Below are 13,320 nucleotides of genomic sequence, written 5' to 3' on the forward strand. Positions count from 1 at the left end.
AAAAAATATCAAATTTCACATCAAAAATGACGAACTTCCATACAACCTTTTATTCCCCTGCACACTAGGGAGTGATTTTTATAATCCTCCCTTTTTTATTATATTTGCGTCATATACCTATCTATTTAACAAAATTTCGAGCTTCTAGACCCACCAATTTAGGCTGAGTAGGTATTGTCCAACAGTATCAATATTAAAATCTAGATACAAAATTACTACTACAGATAGAGTAGATTAGATAGACGGTACAATTCTGCAGCTTTGAATGTGACAATGGTGATTCTTCGATTGTACATTAGGTATATGTAAATCTCAAAATCTAAGATGGGTCAAGGAGTGATATCACAATGTCCCTTACGAAAAAGTTGAGTTTAGTATATTTTGTATACAAGCGAATTCGTACCTTTGCCCTAGATATCCATCATGTTGGTTCAGTTTGAGAACGTAAATGTTAGTTGTTTTACCACTTCTATGAGTATAATAATATAAAGCTATGATTTTCAACCTATCATAAGCAATAATTAAATTGTCTTTTCTGTTAATTAACAAATTACGAAGGTATTTGTCCGTCTTCACACCGCAGTCCGCATGCGGTCAACAGGTTCCTTAACCAAGTTCTTTTAGAAGGTTTACCCTCAACTTTCCGAATCCCATTCAGATACTGGAACCAGAGAATTTGACGGCTAAGCAAATAAGAGCACAAACGGAATATGAAAAGTGTTCTTTTGAACGTGCCCTAGTGCTGGCATATCGAGGCCAACGCCAGAGAGGACTGCCGCCCAACTTCGCAGACTGTGCCAGATGTGCTGAAGAAACGGTACAAGTTTTGATTTAAACAGTTTCAGTCTTAGCCTAATTACAAAGCCACATTGTTTAATGCTTCTCTAGCTGTTATATAGAGTATTACTATGTACTTAGTTTATACGTAGTCAAGCTCGCTTATCGTTGCCTCTTTTACTATTGAAAAAAGTTGATTATATAATATGATTGGATACGGAGCGGCCCCCCCGCTTCATTACTCCGATGCTATGTCAACCTGTCGCGGACTATACATATTCTATCTATATGTATAAATATCTATAATGTAGATGTGGCGAGAAGTATTCAGATATACCTACCTACCCTCCCAAAGAAGTAGGTTTTTTACAAATTTAACGGAAGTTTTAATATTTTTAAGTTACTTCAACAGCTGTTCAGGAGTTTAAAGCGGTATAGCATTCACTATACGCTATACAGTAAAGCACCTGAAAAATATTTGTTTAGATTCGAGAATGCGTTGGAAAAAGTGCTGGGAAAGTGCTGTCTTCTGTGATCAACATATTTCCACTTATCGGACTACGAGAAGATTCAACAGACCGCAACAAGGGTTCCTAAACGTAAAAGTCGAATGCAAATACAATCAACACAGCAAGTAAGATTTTTGAGCAAAACTTATTTTATTTCATTACTTTCATTAGATTTTATTATGGTACAAAAAACTTTCTCGTTTTTTTTAAAACTCTCCTCACTTTTGTTTAGTTTTATGCCCGATCAATATCTCAACATATCGTAATATCGGTTGCAATATTTGCCAAATTGTTATTTCCGTTTGCACGTCATAATATTCCATAAAAACTTGTAGCCAGTCAAACTAAGGCTTTGTATAAAATAGTTTAAATACGGCGAAAAAGCTAGGGCCAAGAAGATCCTGCCTGATCCTGACAATTACTTACGAAGCAATTTAACGTATGTGTACGTACTAGAAACATTCTGCATATAAACTATTCCAGATTCAAGAAATATCTCGAGTGGAAAAGCAAAAGGCCGAACATATATCCCGTCTAATGGCCTCTAAGTATTTGGAGCAAATGGCTCATGACAAATATTTCCTCAGAGCGTTATGTAAGGACGAAAGACTTAGCTCCGCCAACAAACAGGGTTCCCAGGAATTACAAGAACTAGCCCATAAAGCACTGGCTGACATTGAAAAGAGACAAGTAAGAGAAGTTTATTATTACACGACAGCTCAAAAGTGAGTGTAATGTTTTCCTTGGTTCATGTATGTATGTATTTGACTTTCTTTATTCCACTGTAACTTCTGAATATCCCTAAACAGATTTGATTGTATGGGGTATCGTTAGAATTCTTTGGTAGAAAGTGGCACTAGCTATAATTTTTTTAATTGCAGATGAAAAAATACAAAAATAAAGACCACCTATTGACTTACTATTTCGTAACTCATGGTTAATTAAGAGGAAACCCTCTTATGAGGTTTAAGAGTGCAGTACTCTGCATTATCAAGATCGAAGGTTGGGACTTGGAGTTTCAATCATGAAATTGTTGCTTGGTGTCTATAGTACCAATTTAGTATCAACAGTTCCTAAATCCCTACGGCCTAGGAGTGCAGCACACTGCAACATCAGGATCGAGGAGTTGGGAATGAGAGTTCCATCATGAAGCCGTCGCGTCGCTTGGTCTACAATATCAATAATTATTAACTACCTATCATTAGTTCCTAAATCTCAATAGCTTAGAAGTGCACTAATGACTTTATTTACTACTAGATGACGCCCACGACTTCGCCAACGTAGTGTCAGTCTTTAAATTCTCTTTGAGTTTCTAGTATGAAAAGTAGTCTATGTCCTTTCCTGGGATGCAAGCTAGTTTTGTACCAAATTTTATCAAAATCAGTCAAACAGATGGGCCGTAAAAGCTAGTAGACGGACAGACAGACATATTTTCGCATTTATAATATTAGTATGGGTAAGTATGAATAATTATGGATATCGATGGTGTTCAATAAATAATTATTTTACTTTACATAGGCAGTTCTAAGAGAACGCCGACCACTTTATGCTGCTCGAGCCTCAGAATCCGAAGCAAGAGCCAGACTGTCAAGGGCTCGCAAACAGAGAGTGGGTTAACGCCAACAACAGCACATCACGGATGCATGCCGTTTAGTTAACGCTGCTCAAGAGATGTATGAAAAACACGATACCATGAAGTGCTTGGAGGCGGCAGAGTTTGGTATGGAACAGATCTCGAGAATACAAGCCAACATGCTGCCGGGGAAGGACAAGTTTCTGCAGGAGTTGTACGAAATCGTGGCTCAAGCTTTCTTAGACCAGGTGCTTAGTTTTAACCACATAATTTAAAAGAGACATAGAAGTGGTAATGGTCCAAGATATCACTGCCGCCAGACGTTCCTTATTTTCTGAGAAACAATATTATGTGTGGGATAAAGTAGTGCTAGTGTATACTTTTAATGAACGCATATTTGTTAGCTTGTACTCGGGCTATGTAAAGATATCAGTTGTTAAAGGACGTAAAAATATGTCTGAGTCCTGATTTTATGTATATTTTCTGAGTATTCTAGCTAATAAAGTTTCTAGTATATTAGTATTCTAATCAAATAATTATATATATTCATCATCACTATTATGGATTTTTGTAGTGTAGTACAATGAAACTATATTCATTTATGCATTCAACCATTCAGCCTCAACATCAACCCATTAGCTCACTACTGACCACGGGGTTCCTCTCAGAAAAGGTTTGCCCATAGTTTACCACACTGACCAAGTGCAGATCAACAGACTTCACACAACTTTGAGAACATCATGACGGACTCTCTGGCATGCAGGTTTCCTCACGATATTTCCCTTCTCCGTTTAAAAAAGTGATATTTAATTGCTCATAACTCCGAAAAATTAGAGGTGCATGTCCGGGATCGAACCCTGGACCCCCGAATAGGAGGCGAACGTCTTAACCACTAGGCTATTACTGCTTTAAAATAATATTTTATTACTGCAGGCGAACTCTAACCGCAGTTTTGCGGTTCTATAACTGAATTTTATTCACAGAAACGTGTTCGAGAAGAAATGAGCGAGGCAGACCGTGAGAAAAGAGCGTTTATGCTGCTGGGAATACCAATATCGCGCGAACCCAGCCATGATTCAATTTTACGAACGCGACCCCCCAGCGCCGCCTCGTGACGCCAAGTGAGCCACTCATACACGAATACATCACTTCACTACCTACCCATATAATAAAACTAGATGATGCCCGCGACTTCGTCCGCGTGGGTTTAGGTTTTCAAAAATCCCGTGGGAACTCTTTGATTTTCCGGGATAAAAAGTAGTCTATGTCCTTCCCCGGGATGCAAGCTATCGCTATACCAAATTTTGTCAAAATCGGTTGAGCGAATGGGCCGTGAAAGGCTAACAGACAGACAGACAGACACTTTCGCATTTATAATATTAGTATGGAAGTATCGATAATGCGAAAGTATGTTGGTTTGTCCTTCAATCACGTCGCAGCGGAGCAACGGATCGACGTGAGTTTGTGCATGGGTAAAATTAGTTGACGATCTGAAGAGTAACATAGCCTACTTTTTACCTCGGAAAATCAAAGCGTTCTAAGTGCGCTCTCTCTGCTTATAGTACACATTTCAAGTAATTTGGTTGCAGCTCGACTCATAATGTGCGATCAGCTATATGTATTGAAAATGCTAACGGTTGCCAACTTATCATTTCAAGACGCCGCCTCCGTACGTTAGAACGCAGCCTGGCGCTGAGCGGACGTGCTCCGGAACGTTGCTACGTTTTACACGAGCTGGCGCGCTTGCACGTTGACACCAGGCAACCACATCGAGCGAAGTTTTATGCAGTCAAATGCCAATCTGGTAAATCTTTTAAGCTTTTGGCGCTAAAATTAGCTAAAAAAAGCTACTTCGCGTCTATTTAGATTTACTTAAAATCCCGTAGTAATTTGAAAACTCTTTAATTTTCAAATTATCCTATGCTTACATCCATCTTCAAAGTACCTACAAGCTATATGAGTGTGATCGTGAAGACCGGTTCTGTGGTTGAGCCGTAAAAATATAAAGCCAGATAGATAGATTGACAGAAAAACAGAAACACCTTTGAATTTATAATACTAGCAGGCTACAGGAATAAACGTGGTGCGGACTGGGTATTCATAGACCAAATCTGGCATTAGACTGATAAATATATAAATTCTTTACGTAGGTGGGTAGGGTGGTAACCACGGTGGTATTAACCAGATTCGAGATGGTAATTGGGGTATGCGACGGGGGGACGCCCCGTACACCCGCACGTTATCCGCACTCGTCCGCACCGGGTTAGCGCGGGGGCTGGGCGGGTGTGCGGGGCGTTCCCTCCCCTATTTCCATTTCGACCTGTCGCGTACTATACATACAATAACTTTAGGTACTATTTTACAGAAGCAAAGTCGGCAAATCTACATGTGTGGTTACTCAACGCTAGCTTTCTTCTGGCACGGTGTCATGTGCTGCAGAACAACCGTCCAGAGGCTCGCGCGCAGCTTATCGAGGGAGCTGCACTAGCGCGCTCGTTCCGTTATCCGGATGTCGCTGCATTTTTTGATACGGTAGGTACCTACTTAAGCTGATTGTACCTACATAAATGATTGGATACTTTCACTTATGTATGGCCATGCCCATCCGGCATCCGTATTTCCTGCAACGAGTAACCTAAACACCTTCAAGGCAAGAGTGAATATGGTGATGCAAAATTTTAATTTGTAATATGATATAGTGGTGATAATAATTAATACGTACTTAAAACTAAAGCTACGAGTTTTTTTTTTAAACTTTTCAATCACTTGTTAGAAGTTTGTTAATTAAGACGAAAAAAACAGCGTTGAACTTTAAAAGCGCGTGTTGATCTTGCAATTATTGAAATTATCATGAAAATAAAAGTAATTTTTAATAAATCCATCCAATAAACTAGTGCAACCAAGATAACCCTGGAAATACAAAATTCAAGCTACCAGTCGCGTTGGGATGAATAAATAAGTAATATAAAAGTAAAGGAATCTTTTATTAGAATTTTTAGCACAACTAGGAACAACCGGATGCAATAAGGACCGCGCCGCGCTCCGACGCGTCCAAATAAACGAAAACGGAGCACTAAGATTTTTTTTAAAGCTGATGCAAATTTTATTTTGTACTAGATGATGCCCGCGATTTCGTCCGCGTGGATTTAGGTTTTTACAAATCCCATGGGTACTCTTTGATTTTCCGGGATAAAAAGTAGCCTATGTCCTTCCCCGGGATGCAATCTGTCTGTACCGAATTTCGTTAAAATCGGTTGAACGGTTGGGCCGTGAAAGGCTAGCAGACAGACAGACACACTTTCGCATTTATAATATTAGTATAGAAGTATGGATAAACCAGATTAAAACAATATCAACATCATCATCATGATCAACCCATCGCCGGCTCACTACAGAGCACGGGTCTCCTCTCAGAGTGAGTGAGAAGGGTTTTGGCCATAGTCTACCACGCTGGCCAAGTGCGGATTGGCAGACTTCACACACCTTTGAGAACATTATGGAGAACTCTCAGGCATGCAGGTTTCCTCACGATGTTTTCCTTCACCGTTAAAGCAAGTGATATTTTAATTACTTAAAAACGCACATAACCCCCGACCTCCGATTGGAAGGCAGACGTCCTAAACAACCTAAGCTACCACATCTGTTTAATATCAACATGCTATTTAATAATAATTATAAGCCCTAATATTCAAGTCCCTAAATAATTGTATTTCCTTAGATCACAGTCAGTTATTAGTTTTCTTATAGATAACTAGCTTACTCCCGCGACTTCGTCCGCGTGAACTACACAAATTTCAAACCCCTATTTTACCCGCTTAGGGGTTGAATTTTCAAAAATCCTTTCTTAGCGAATAATAGCTATCTGCATGCCAAATTTCTACCTGATCCGTCCAGTAGTTTAGGCTGTGCGTTGATAGAGCAGTCAGTCAGTCAGTCAGTCAGTCAGTCACCTTTTCCTTTTATATATTTAGATTAATTGTTTACAGTGCGTAGACATATCACTGGAGGGTGAGATGGGACCACACGACTCGCTCCTGCTGAAGCGTGAAAAGGCGATGGTCAGTCTAATGCAGGACGACGATCTACGCCAAGCCGCCGTACATCTGTTCCGAAGAATGTCCGTCTTACCCGCTTCTAGGTATTTTAAAATTACCTTACTTTAATTAAGAGTTCGTAATAACATATAAGTAATTACTTAAATGGCTTCCTATTCGGGGAGCCAAGAGTTTGATCCCGGGTACCTCTAAATTTTCAGCATTATAGTACGCGACAGGTCCAGATACTCGTAGCAATCGGGGAGGGAACGCACCCGTGCGAGCGCGGGTGACGTGCAATGTGCGGGGCGTCCCCCCAGCTCATACGTCCCGATTGCCATCTCGACCTGTCGCGGATTATAGGTGTATGCGCTCAGGCAATTCAATATCACTTGCTTTAACGGTGAATAAAACATCGTGAGGAAACCAGCATGCGTATGAGTTCTCCATTATGTTTTCAAAGGCGTTTGATGTCTACCAATCGGTACTCGGCCAGCGTGGTAGACTATGACTGAACCCGTCTCGATCTGAGAGGAGACACGTGCTCAGACGTCAGATAACGATGGGTTAAGATGATTAATTGCTTAAAAATATAGATAATAAATTAAAATATGGATTTTACAAAACATAAAAAAACAGAAACTGAAGTAAATAAGTAATTTCAAATATTGGATTTTTATAATTTACGAGTAATAATTATTGACTTGTTTCACGAAATATAATCGATAACTAGGTACTAAATTACTTCACAATTAGCTATTTAAAGACCCTCTGGAAAGAGAATCTCCAAATTCGTTTAGGTTAGCAATAAGGAGCTCATATAGCAATGGATCTGATAGTAGGTTATTAAGAAGTTTCGGAAGTGTGTACATACCTAACTCAGCAGTTTAAATTACTTTGCGGAGGTAACGCTAACTAATTTAAACTACTGAGTCAGGCTTTTGGGCTAATAATAACAATGCTAACTACCCTGTAGTTCATAGAATTTAAAATTTCAGACGTTTTTCTATAATGCCTGGCACACATATAGAGGATATTGCTGAACCAACATCGAATAGACGCGCATCGATCATGCCACGAGTGCAGACTCCAGTGCGAGTTGCACACAAAAAACACCACCCCCTCGGATTTCAAGACTTTGACATTTAATCGTACTAAGGCATGGGTTGTGCACCAACCAATCAAACCAACCAAAACAACCAACCAAACCAAATAATATAAGACCGTCACTGTATACTTAGTGCCTAAAAAAATAAACAGTTGGTATTACTTTGTTGTAAAAGCAGTCCAAAAATACGTTGCACTCAGAGGTGAGCAGCGGCCGAAATAAATTATGCATGTATATTTTAGGGTGAGGGTTCAGGGTCTTGTATTATTGTGCACGCATTAATAAACCTACTTACTGTTTCGAGTGTAGGTATTCATACATGCTCTATGCACTGCACTGATGTGAAACTAAATTAAACCAATTTGCCGAAATTATTAATGTTTTCTTTCCCTTTTATTTTACACTGGCGATTATCCCAGGCATTAATAACAATTGAATAACTATTAAGTTTTTATTATTTTATTAGCTATTAAATTTCTGTTATTTTATTATTTAATATGAGTAGGTATGTATGTAATGTATAATTCTGTATAATTTGTAAATAAATGAAAAATTATTATTATCGGTATAGAATCAATTTCTATTCATTTTCAGTGATATTTTACCTACAATATTATAAATAGTAGTTTTTAACATTGTAATAAATATTTTGTGACTCTTTTACCAAGCCGTAGTTTAGTGTTAATACTATTAGAAAAAATTGGAGATGTAGGTACAATGTACATTCTACATATTTACTACTACATATAGCCTACTTCCTATATTGATAGTTCCTAAAAATCGGTAATTCGTTCTCGGACTCTACAGAATAAAATGTACAAAAAACTAAAATCTACAAAATAAAATGTTCGAAAAACGCTGATAATACTGTCTGTATTTATAAACAGAAGGCTACCAATTTCCATAATATTTCGATTTCCGAACTTCAAAAATGACGACCTTCCTTGCAAACTTTCATCCCCTTTAGGGGGATGGCTTTTCAAAACTCCTTTCTTATTGCTCAACTATTGAAAGCATTGGGATGGTTCCTGAGATATCGCCGATGGGAAATCCCGTCGGGATAGTACAGCTATAAAAAATATAACACAATACGGGGGAACAATAAATATCGAATTGTTTGCTCAACTACAACACAAAACGCAGAATCACAGTCGGTAACCATCGCACACTATTTCTGTACCCGAGGCTGAAAGGGTCTTTATACGTATATTGCGGCCTGTGTTCCAAAAATAATGCAAAAATGTACCTCATTCAGAAACCATTGGCATAGAATATTGATAGATACATTTAGTGCGACCTTAGTGTATCTCTGTAATAGAGGGACATTTACCGTAATTGTGAACCAACGCATATCAATAGGTTGCGATTGTTAAGCAATGTCTATCCAAGTTGGTAACTGGATGGGTAACCAACTTTGGTGTTCCGAATTTGGCGTTTACGTTTCCTTTTCAGCCCCGGTTACTATCACTTTCATTTTTTGAATTAATAGCATTAAAACCGAAGAGTCGAAATTTCGTTCTCTTAGTCGAGATGTACGCGGCAGGATCTGGGAACCCAAGCTGCATTATTATCTATTCCGAAGGAACTGCTACCATTATGTGATTAATGGAGAGGGATCACTACCCTCAGCAATGATAGAATACCTCCAGTTACTTGCTTGAAAAATAGTATTAGGTATGTTAAACTGTGATTTAACTCTGTCATATAGGAATATGTATGTTGGCATTTAAGCTATTTTTGAAGCCAATGCAAATAAATGCCATCGTTATTCGTTTGTGAATATGAGGCCACAAATGTTTTGTTTGTTTATCGAGCAGAAAAACGATATTAAACAAAATCATTTAATTCATTTTTAACAAAAACGCTATTTTGGTTTCAAATCTTCCTGGAGCTATTGAGAGACAAAAAGGAAAGCTAAACAAATGAGCGTCTGTTCAAAGTGGCCACATTTTTCAACAAGGTATTTTGTCTCGAGCGATGTTAAGGAAATATGCAAATAAGTAAACGTTTTTATATGCTGCTCCGAACGTATAAGTACTAAAATGAAATCAAAAGGCTTTTGAAATTTTGAAAAATCATTTGAATAAAATGTACAATTAAGTTAATAGGTATATCTAATCAGACAAGAACCAAAGTAACTTAAAGTTCGCTTTGCCATGATGATTCACTTATTTGATTGTTTTCATTGATTGTTCATGACCATAGAACAAATCAGCTTACATTGCTTACAGTGCATAATATAGTGAGTCACTAACGCGTGTCTACAAGAAGTTTTAAGCACCTCTATCTTCAGCTAAGAAAACTAAATAGGTAGTAGGTGCCTAATATTATTATCAAAGAGGTAATAAAACAACATTAAAAACAAAATTAGTTAGCTAAGTATTGGTGAATTAGACCCTAATACCACAGCTACGTTAAAGATGGAATATTAATATAAAAGTTCTTAAAAATGTATACTAATATCAGTTGATAATCCGCCATTCAATTGCTAGAACTACGAGTTCCGCTGAGTTTGCTACTTCATTAAAAGCGTTCTTCGTTCGGTTTTACCGTCGCAAAATTGAACCGCAACGAAGTTGGGTATAATAGTTTCAGAAAACTAATCAAATATCAACGGATTATTTTCTGCAATTTTTTTAAAATTTAGAATAAGTAAGTAAGTATATCTTATTTAGAATTTTGTCATTATTATATTATTAGTTGGGTTGGAGAAACATAATTATGTAAAACTGTATTGTTATAGTTAAAGTATTATTATTTAAAAATACTCATAAATCATAAAAGTAATCACAAATTCACAAATACAAATGTAATAATATTTTTTAATTTACTTCTTTTTTGCCCCTCTACCAGTCGTGTTTGCTGACTCTTCTTTTTCCATCAAATCTTCATCGATCAACAGGTCAAAGTTTCCTAGAGCTTCTGGATTAGGAACTTTGTTCCACCGTACGTCAGGTATACCATCTGGAGGTAGAACAGCTGTCAAGATATTGTCTATCAACTTATACTTCATTATTCGATCATTAACCGTCGTTGATGTAAGAGACGGTGAAGCGTTTACTTCCACTAACCAAGGTTTCAACTGGTTATCTATTATTATATCATATCCATAACACTCAAAACAATGCCTGTCATTTGCCATAACTGATGAAACAGCTTTCAAAGAATGCACAATAAGCCATTGTATCGAGGCAAATAACTTCTCCGTAACAGCCCGGCCTCTGGTACCTTCCAAAAATAAACGCAAATTCTGTACACTCATTTTCCCACCGTGTATATTGTTATAATCACCCCCGTGTTTCTGCACACTGACATTGGTTAGATGAACATACATGTTATCTAACTCTGTAACACTTGTGTCATATTTCACAGTGCAAAATCTAGAAAATCCAAGTTGAAAAAGGTAAGCTTTCAAGGGTCGAAACGACGTCACCAATACGTATAATCGCAGGTCAAACTTTTTGCCACCGATAAGCAAAGGATTGTCGATATACCGAGATATAACGTAGCTTTCCTTACTGAGCTGCGGATGAAAAGGGGCCTTCGCTTCCCTCGACCATTTTTTTAGTTTCGATAGTTTATTTATAAGAAATATCCCGGTGCCTTGAGACTTTCCGCAGGGTTTCATAATCCACGTGCTTTGCGGTGATTTACGATATTCCTCAACAAACATGTTGTAGTCCGCTGGGAGAACAAATGTCACAGGGATAAAATCTAAATGAACGTAGCGCGTAACGACTTGCCCTCCGTGTAAGACAACCTCGGCCTTTTCAGCTAAAGGATTTCCGTCTCGTTCCAATTCTTTCCGATACCTTTTTATATTCTTCACCAGTAAATCTTTTCTCGATAGTTCGTAATGATTAGGAAAATGATTGATGATTTGATTATCGTTCATCCGATAGCCACTTTCGACGCTGAACAAGTTTCGGCAAGTTTGAGTCGATGCCCAGTAAAAGTTCCACTCATCATCTGGTCCAACTTGATGCCAACCACGTCTCTCAAAATTGCTCATCAAAACTGATTTTTCCATATCAGTACAAAAGTTGACTCTACATCTCTCTATTGGTGCATTTACTCTTCCGTAAAGGCTTGCAGCCATCTTTTTCCCTTCGGTATTCATTGTATGCCTTTAGATTATTTAATTCACCACATTATTTTTGGCACGTTTCTGTACGTGAGCTGTTACTATAGTAAGGAAAGCACCAAACGGCGTTTCCGTGGCGATCTCATCACATTGTATCCATGATCTTATTGATCTAATAACGATACTGACTTGTATCAAATGAACCGTGAATTTAATATCGCTTTTGCTATTTTTCGAGATATAGGTAACGTACGTATCTTTACTTGAAAAATTATGCGACAATAATTATTTTTAGGATTCGCGGTAACAGTTTTTTAGTATGGCTAAGTTGTTTATTAAAAAAAATCCATCGCTGTGAGATTTTCTGCAAGGTTTTAAAATTCACATTGACTATGGAAACTTTCGATATTAAACCCAAATACTAATTTTTATCGATGTAACTTTAAAAATAACGGACTTTCATACAAATTTCCATCCCCTATTTAACCCCTTCAAGGGTGGAAATTCCAAAAAATATTTCTTATTGAATGCCTACGTTATAAAAGGAACCTAGTCGCAAAATTTCATGTTTCTAACACCAGCGGTTTAGGCTGTGCGTTGATAGATCAGTCTGTCAGTCAGGACAAGTCTTTTTATAGATAATACTAGCTTATTGCTGCGACTTCGTCCGCGTGGAGATATTTCAAACCCCTTTTTACCCCTTTAGGGGTCGAATTTTGAAAAATCCTTTTTTAGCGGATGCCTAAGTCATAATAGCTATATATGCCAAATTATAGACCGATCCGACCAATAGTTTGAGCTGTGCGTTGATAGATCAGTCAGTCAGTCAGTCAGTCAGTCACCTTTTTCTTTTATTAATATAGGCTTAGATTAGTTTTATTCATTACTATAACTCATGTACTTATACATAATTTATTGTTAAAAAAAAAATTACATATTTTTTTACCAATCTATAATTTGACATAATATATAGCTATTATGACTTAGGCATCCGCTAAAAAAGGATTTTTCAAAATTCGACCCCTAAAGGGGTAAAATAGGGGTTTTAATTAAATAAACCCAACTTCAAGGCAGCTAGCTGGATCGGTATATACTCGAAACAGTAGTCTTTTACTAAAAAGACTACCTACTGGTTTCGAATGATGGAAACCTACGAATAAAAAGATTGAAGCAAAACTTTTTTACTCATGAATCATTCTTCGGACTATCTTACTTAGTGTATCATACAAAAATAA

The 13,320-nt window shown here is 37.5% G+C and overlaps 2 pseudogenes; one reads left to right on the forward strand and one right to left on the reverse strand.

Moving 5' to 3' along the window:
* The first annotated feature begins 423 nt into the window (after positions 1 to 423).
* Positions 424 to 8,328, forward strand: LOC117987693 (outer dynein arm-docking complex subunit 4-like; annotated as a pseudogene).
* Positions 8,329 to 10,828: 2,500 nt separating this feature from the next.
* On the reverse strand, positions 10,829 to 12,172 carry LOC117987871 (polyglutamylase complex subunit TTLL1 pseudogene; annotated as a pseudogene).
* Between the last annotated feature and the right edge of the window lie 1,148 nt (positions 12,173 to 13,320).

This window comes from Maniola hyperantus, chromosome 13 (assembly GCF_902806685.2).
Source record: "Maniola hyperantus chromosome 13, iAphHyp1.2, whole genome shotgun sequence".
NCBI classification, from domain to species: Eukaryota; Metazoa; Arthropoda; class Insecta; order Lepidoptera; family Nymphalidae; genus Maniola; species Maniola hyperantus.